Source organism: Thamnophis elegans, chromosome 8 (assembly GCF_009769535.1).
Source record: "Thamnophis elegans isolate rThaEle1 chromosome 8, rThaEle1.pri, whole genome shotgun sequence".
Classification (NCBI taxonomy): domain Eukaryota; kingdom Metazoa; phylum Chordata; class Lepidosauria; order Squamata; family Colubridae; genus Thamnophis; species Thamnophis elegans.
Genome location: NC_045548.1, coordinates 34840860 through 34848595, shown reverse-complemented (window position 1 = coordinate 34848595; position 7736 = coordinate 34840860).

Below are 7736 nucleotides of genomic sequence, written 5' to 3'. Positions count from 1 at the left end.
ACGATGTCGGGAATGGGATCTGGGAAGTCGGAAGGGGGTCTGGGAGGGGGGTTCATGGGGGGGGGGATGGGGGAGGGTGGAAATATAGATTCAATTTTTAAAACAATGAATGCACTTGGATACTGTTGCTTTTTTTCTTTTTCTTTCTTTTTTTTTCTTTTCCCTAAAATTTTTTTTTCCTTATAATTTTAGTGTAAATTACAAAACGAATAGACCAATGAATAGTAAAAATACATCGAAGTGAGGAGTAGAGGGAAAGAAGAGGGAGGAATGAAGAGGGAGTGAGAAGGGAATGTAAGGAGGGTGAGATGGTGGGAAGGGGAGAAAGGAATGGTTGAGGGGAAGGGGAAGTAGAAGAGGGGATTGTTGGAGGGGAGAAATGAAAGTTGGAGGGGTAGAAGAAAGGGTGTATGAAGGATAGAAGTGTTATGAGTTGTATTTATTGCTTTTTTTTTAACTGCACAGTATTTAAGTGATTGTATAAAGGAAAATGAAAATGAAATAAAAATGTTTGAATGAAAAGAGAAATAGGAAAGAAAGCATGTAAATGTATGTAGGGAAGTCAGATGCTATATCTAGGAACAAAGATCCATATAAACATTTCACAACATGTCAAATAATACCACTGCTCAGACTAAGCTGGACATAATTCTGTGCTTAACTCATGGAAATAATGTGTGTTTCCAGAATACTTTTAGAAACAATTCTGCCATTTACTGTGAAGTATCTTAGAGGGATATTGTAATCCTTTACAATCTATTATTGTGGCCTTTTTCATGATATAAATGTTACATAGTAAAGAATGGTGGGAGAGACAAGAGTTTGTCAATCATAGTCTTAAAATGAGAGTTGGTTTTGCTTGTGATTATGTAATCTGATATGTTCCAGCATTTGAGCCAACCAACCATTTAATTTCAACTTAATATTTTTATAGCATTACAAGGACATTTTTAGGAAAGGTTGTGGACTTGTTTTAAAAAGCAGGTGCAACATCTTCAATGATCTCAGTGTTTACACACAGAGAAAGTTAATGTCATTTTTGTATGTATGTGAGACTGATTAAAATTAGTGTTGCAAGGGAGGGCACTCCAATTTGTAGAAATAATATATATTTATTCCACTGCTCTCTCTAGTAAATCAATGCTGTAGTCTACAGCATCCAAAGTCTACTGGGGATGATTTGTTTGGTTGGAAATGATACTGAGAAAAAGAGATGCTCCTTGTTTTACAACTTCTAATTTCTCTGCACAGGTTTTTGAAGGTTGTTAGGTAAGCTCCCCGTTGGGAGAGCGAGTACGTTCAGAGAAGCGTTGTGAGATTGGTGTTGGAGAACACATAAACCAGCATTCAGAGACACTGCAGTTTAAGTAGGCTTTTACTTTTGTGGAAATAGAGGTATCAGAGTCCATCAAACAGTCCAAGTCACGGTTAAGACAGTCAGTCATCAACGTCTTTCAGTTAAGGGATAATCCAAATAACATAGTCTATAATCATACAAACAGTCCGGTACACAAAGTTTGCTAGCAGTTGCAAAACTTACAATAGCTCATGCTGATCACAATACGGCACTTCTAACAGCCAGCTTCCAGATCAGATCAGATCAGATCAGATCAGCATCTAACAATGATTCTGGCTCCATCTTATGGCCGATTGAGGAAACAGCAGCCAATCACATTTACAGCATGATTTAAAGAAACAGGTATAACATTGTTACATGATTTATATATTGCCAACCCAACTGTTAGATTATATTCCTAACAGGGGTTTTATAAAATTGTAATAAAAATGGCATCTTTTTCTTTCCTTCTATTACCCTATACCACCAGTGTCATCTGGAATGGCTTCTAATAGATCGAGATGATGGCCATGACGGCAAAATCAAGCCTCATCTTTTGTGTGTATGCTGATCCTGTGTTTTACACAGACAGAGGTAGGGCTTTGATTGTAGCTGCCTTCTTGATTTTTAAAACAGCACTTTTGGGTGAAATTTTTGAGGTATCTCCGTGTACCATCTTTCATCTATTCTAAAGAGAATTGCATGGTGTGCAAACTATATTATCAGTGCAAAAAGGTTTCAGTAATATATGCAGCAGACCTGGCATGTATTACTGAAACCTGGCTGGGCCCGGAGGGAGGAGTCCCCCTCGTAGAGATGTGCCCAGAAGGATTTCAGGTGCTCCATCAGCCGAGAGCCCAGGGAAGGGGTGGAGGTGTGGCTATTGTTATCCGAGAGTCTCTAGTACCTCGTAGGATCCCTGCTCCAGAGCTTGTCGGGTGTGAGTCCCTGCTGGTGAAGTTGGACCTCAAGGGTCAAGTGGGTTTGCTGTTAACGTACCTGCCTCCCAACAGTGTTGCAGCAGCCCTCCCCTCGCTCCTCGAGTCGGTAGCCGAGCTGGCAGTTGAGTTCCCCAGGCTTATGGTTCTGGGGGATTTCAATTTGCCTTCGCTCGGTGAACACTCTGATGGAGCGCAGGAGTTCATGGCTTCCATGACAGCCATGGGCTTGACCCAGGTAATTCGGGGCCCAACCCACTCAGCGGGTCACACGCTCGACCTCATATTCCTCTCGGAGCAGTGGACTTGTGATCTTGGTCTGAGGGGTAGTGAGATCATACCCCTGTCGTGGTCAGACCACTGCCTACTGAGGCTTGACTTTCGGAGACCAAACCTCCACTGTAGGGAGGAGGAACCGACCAGGTGGTTCCGCCCCAGGCGACTTATGGACCCCTTGAAGTTCCAGACAGAGCTTGGGGTTATTCCTGATACTCTCACCCACAGCCCGGTGGAGACCCTGGTTGCTGCCTGGAACTCGGCAGCGTCGGAGTCTCTTGACCGGATTGCGCCACTACGGCCGCTCCGAGGCAGTGGATCCAGGAGGCCTCCTTGGTTTACCGAGGAACTCCGGGAGAGGAAGCGCCGGAAGAGATGCCTAGAGCACTCATGGAGGTCCAACAAATCCGAATCGAGCCGAGCACTTCTAACATCGTGCATCAAGGAATACATCAGGGCAATTAGGATGGCAAAAAGAGCTTATATTGCCACCTTGATCGCCTCCGCTGAGTCGCGCCCAGCCGCCCTGTTTAGGATAACTCATTCCCTCCTAAATAGGAGGGTTACGGAGGATCCCCTGCAGGGTAGGGCTGAGGACTACGTCCAGTTCTTAGCGGACAAAGTTGCTTGGTTTCGGTCGGAGTTGGACTCCGATTCTGCAGATCCAGCCGAGGCACAAGGGGATAATCTGGTAGACCAAGTGGGTCTCTACAGAACTCAACATATGGCAAAGCAATCATATGATTAACTTCTCTTAATGCCTAGTGTGTAATTGAAAATATCATCCTTCCATTACTTTCAGGAATAGACTATATGTGGAATGAGAGACAATCACATATCATCTCTATTTACTTTACTCAGTTTGGGGCTTATTCTTGAGCATTATGTAAGTCATTATGACTCATAATTAGTGATTGATCTGCTTTTGTTGAAAAAAATCAATCCTTGTTCTCATTTTTTTTCTTTGAAAAAGGTTTTTATTTTCCATTTTTTCATTTTCATACACTCACATATATACTGTGCATAGCCGGAGCCATACAACATTAAACAATAATCGCAGCAATTCCTCTTGACAACAATACCCCAAAAAATAGCAACCCAATATACCTCTTTCTTCCACCCCCCTCCAACTTTCTATCCTCCCTCCATCATTCCCCTCTACCCTACTTCCCCTCCCCCTCTACCACTCCTCTCTCCCGATCCACTCCCTCCCTTCCTTCTCACTCTCCCTCCCATCCTCTCTCCCGCCCTTTCTACCCCTCTTTCTTCTATCCCTCTCCTCCTCCCCTTGGTGTATTTCCACTATATGTCAATGTACTTAACTTATCCTATTTTTACAAAGAAATTAAAGAAAAACAGTATACATGTGAAGTCGCATTACATTGAAATCTAACCCAACCTAGTATATATCCCTCCCTCCCCCCACCCTCCCCCCCAACACCCCACCTCCCTCCTCCCCCCCGACTTCCCAGAGCCCATACACGGTATAGATTTTTAGCAAACACAGTCTAAAATATATTGAGAAAAAAGAAATAAAGAAAAAAAAGGGTTAATAACATCTGTACATTGATCTTAGCTTCTTCTTGCTACGCTAACTTTGAACAGTTTAAATCATTCCTGATCTTAAGCATAGGCTATCTGGAATTTCTTAGTCCCATATTTGTTTTGTATATAGTCAATCCATTTTTTCCAGTCTCGTTTATATCTCTCATTTGAATGATCTTTAAGATATGCCGATATTTTAGCCATCTCGGCTAAATTTGTAACTTTCAATGTCCATTCTTGAGTTGTAGGCAAGTCTTCCTTCTTCCAGTATTACGCCACCAACAGTCTTGCTGCCGTTATTAAGTGCAGAATCAAGTTAGTCTCTACCACTGTAAAATCAGTACTTATACCTAATAGAAATAACTGAGGAGTAAACTTTATCCTTCTTTTAAAAATATTTTGCATAATCCATCATATTTTTATCCAAAATGCCTTAACCTTTTGGCAGGTCCACCATATATGAAAATATGTAGCATCGAGAGAACCACATCGCCAACATTTAGGCTGTAAATTCGGATACATAGAAGCCAGCTTTTTAGGATCTAAATGCCATCTATAGAACATCGTATAAAAATTTTCTCTCAGGTTTTGAGCTTGTGTAAATTTCACATTTCTTACCCAGATTCTTTCCCATGTATCCAGCATTATTGGTTCTTCAATATTTTGAGCCCACTTTATCATACAATCTTTAACTAATTCTGTTTCCGAATCCATCTGTATTAGTACATTATATATCCTCTTTATATACATTAAGCTTTGATCTCTTATTTGTTTATACAGATTATCTTCAACATGGATAAAACCAATTTTTTGATCTATTTTCCACCTGGCCTGTAATTGCCCATACTGGAACCATGTTTGAACTACCTTCTCCTCTTTTAATACCTCTAAAGATTTTAGTTGTAGGACCCCCCTTTCCAAAATGAGAAGCTGTCTGTAGGTAATTCTATCCTGTTTTTGTGCTATATTCATATTTTCAATTGCGTGTCTAGGAATTGCCCACGTGGGTATCTTGTCATTTAATTTATATTGGTATTTTTTCCAGACCCGCAGTAAAGCATTTCTTAAAATATGACTTTTAAAATTTTTGTCCAATTTTTTGTTGAATAACAGGTAGGCATGCCAACCATATACCAGATTGTGTCCCTCAATATTCAATATTCTATCATTAGTTAAATGAGTCCAATCACTAATTACAGATAGCGCCACTGCATCATAATATAGTTTTAGGTTAGGTAATTTCAAGCCTCCTCTCTCGTGTACATCTTGCATTATTTTCATCTTTACCCTCGGCTTCTTTCCTGCCCATACAAATTGGTTGATACCCTTCTGCCATTCTAAAAGATCTGCATCTTTTTTAAGTATAGGTAGCATTTGGAAGAGATCTAAATATTTATCTATATCTAAACCATTAATTTTATCCCCTTTATACAATTCTGTAAAAAATTCCCGAAATGTCTTTTGAATCTCCTCCTGTTGAAACACCTCCTTCCCTCTGTAAGTCAGTTTAGATATATTTCGAGTTTTCCTTTTTTTCCTAATCTGATAAGCTAACCATCTGCCAGGTTTGTTTGCATTACAAAAAGTATTGTGTTTTGCATATAATAAACTAGTGGCTACCTGGTCAGAGATCAACATGTCAAATTGAGATTTTAATATGGTGATTGCTTCCTTAACCTTTGTATCGCCTGGATTCATTGTTAACTCCAACTCTTTCCTCTTAATTTCCTCTTCCAATTCTGTTCGTTTCAGCCCTTGTTTATATCTATGTGTTTTATTTATATTCATCAGCACTTTCTCATATACGCTTTGCTTGCATCCCATACGAATTCCATAGGTGCACCCTTATTCATATTCAAAACAAAGTATTCAGATAACAATTTTTTACAATCATTAATATACTTTTCATATCTAAATAAGTTTTCATTCAATCTGCAAGACCTTCTTGCCTGCACTGCCCTTCCCAATTCCATCCAAACTGGGTTATGATCTGAAAGGACCTTAGCCGCAATCTTTGTCTTCTTCACCCTAGAAAGCAAATCATTGGTGATTAGTATAAAATCAATCCTTGAAAGGGATTGATGTCTATCAGAAAAGAAAGTGAAATCATATTCCTCTGCATTTCTTTCTCGCCAAATATCTCTCAGTTCAAAGTCGTCCATCATGTCAAAAAAAGGTTTGGGTAGCTTTGCTCACATCTTAGTATTTGGGCGAGAAGTCTTCTTATCTCTTTTAGTATCTATCACACCATTCCAATCAACCAATAGTATGCAAGACCTATAATCCCACTGTACTAATTTAGCATGAAGATTTCTATAGAATCCATCTTGCTGTTGATTAGGAGCATAAATTCCCAAAAGTAATGTCTTTTTCCCTTCTAAGATTAGATCTAACGCGATATATCTTCCAAAGGGATCTGCTTCAATTAATTCAGCTTTGATGTCTTTTCTTAAGTATACAACTATACCATTTTTCTTTTCCATAGCAGAAGCTACAAAATGTTGACCAAGTTTTGGGTTAATCAAATATTTTTGGTCAGTTGATTTGATATGAGTTTCTTGCAAACATATTATATCATTCTTAAACTGTTTAAGATAGTGAAATATTTTCTTTCTCTTCTGTGGAGAATTCAATCCATTCACATTCCATGTTAGAAACTTAGTTGTCATCTTTGGTTACCTGAAGCTTTTCTAGAGCCTCCTGCATGGCCTGTTTAACCTTTGGCCTAGCTCCTCCTACGGCTTCTGAGCTTGTTGCTGTAACTCCTTGATCGATGGTGGTGATTGTTGAGGTTGTTGCCTTTTAGCTTGTTTTTCCATTCGTCTGGTAGTCATACGGCTAGGTCTTTGTTCCATAACACCTTGCCCTTCTAGGGAGGGGAGATGGTACATCTTGTCTGGTAGTTGTGTGGTTTGCTGTCTGTCTTGTCCTTCTTGTGGTCTTTCTCCGGATCCAGATGGTGCAGGGTGTCCCGCCTTCAAAATATTGTGATAAAAATCTCGAGCTTTCCATACAGAGTTGAGACGATATCTTTGCCTGTCAAATGTAAATATAATACCAAATGGTGTGTCCCATCTGTACTGTATCTGACGGTTTCTGAGTTCTTCCACTAAAAAAGCATAGTCTCTCCTGGCTCTTAGCATTTGAGGTGGTATTTCTTTCAGAACAGTCAAATCCTGGCCCCCAATTTGGAGCCTAGTGTTATAAGACTCTTGTAGTATCATGTTTCTGAGCTCTCTTGTAGTGAAATATATAACTACGTCTCAGGGAAGTTGCTTCTGTTTTGCCACCCAAGAATTAACGTGATAAGCTTTATCGATCTGCCAGTCAGTTAGACCCCGGTCTTCCCACCAGACAATCAAAGCTTCTGAAAGAATCTGTTTCAAGTTCTCCTGTTTATCCTCACGTAACCCCCTTACTCTTAATGCCAGCTCCATCTGCCTGTACTGTATCATAATAATTTGTTTTTCAGCGTTTTCAACTTTTTGTTGCACCACCTCAGTTTTGGATGTCAAATTGGTATTAGCTTCGTTAAGAGCCTCTAGATTATCTTCAATTCCAGAAACATGTTCTGTCAGTACAGTTACAAGTCCCAGTATATCATCTTTCATTTTATCAATCCTAGTATCAATTTTATCATA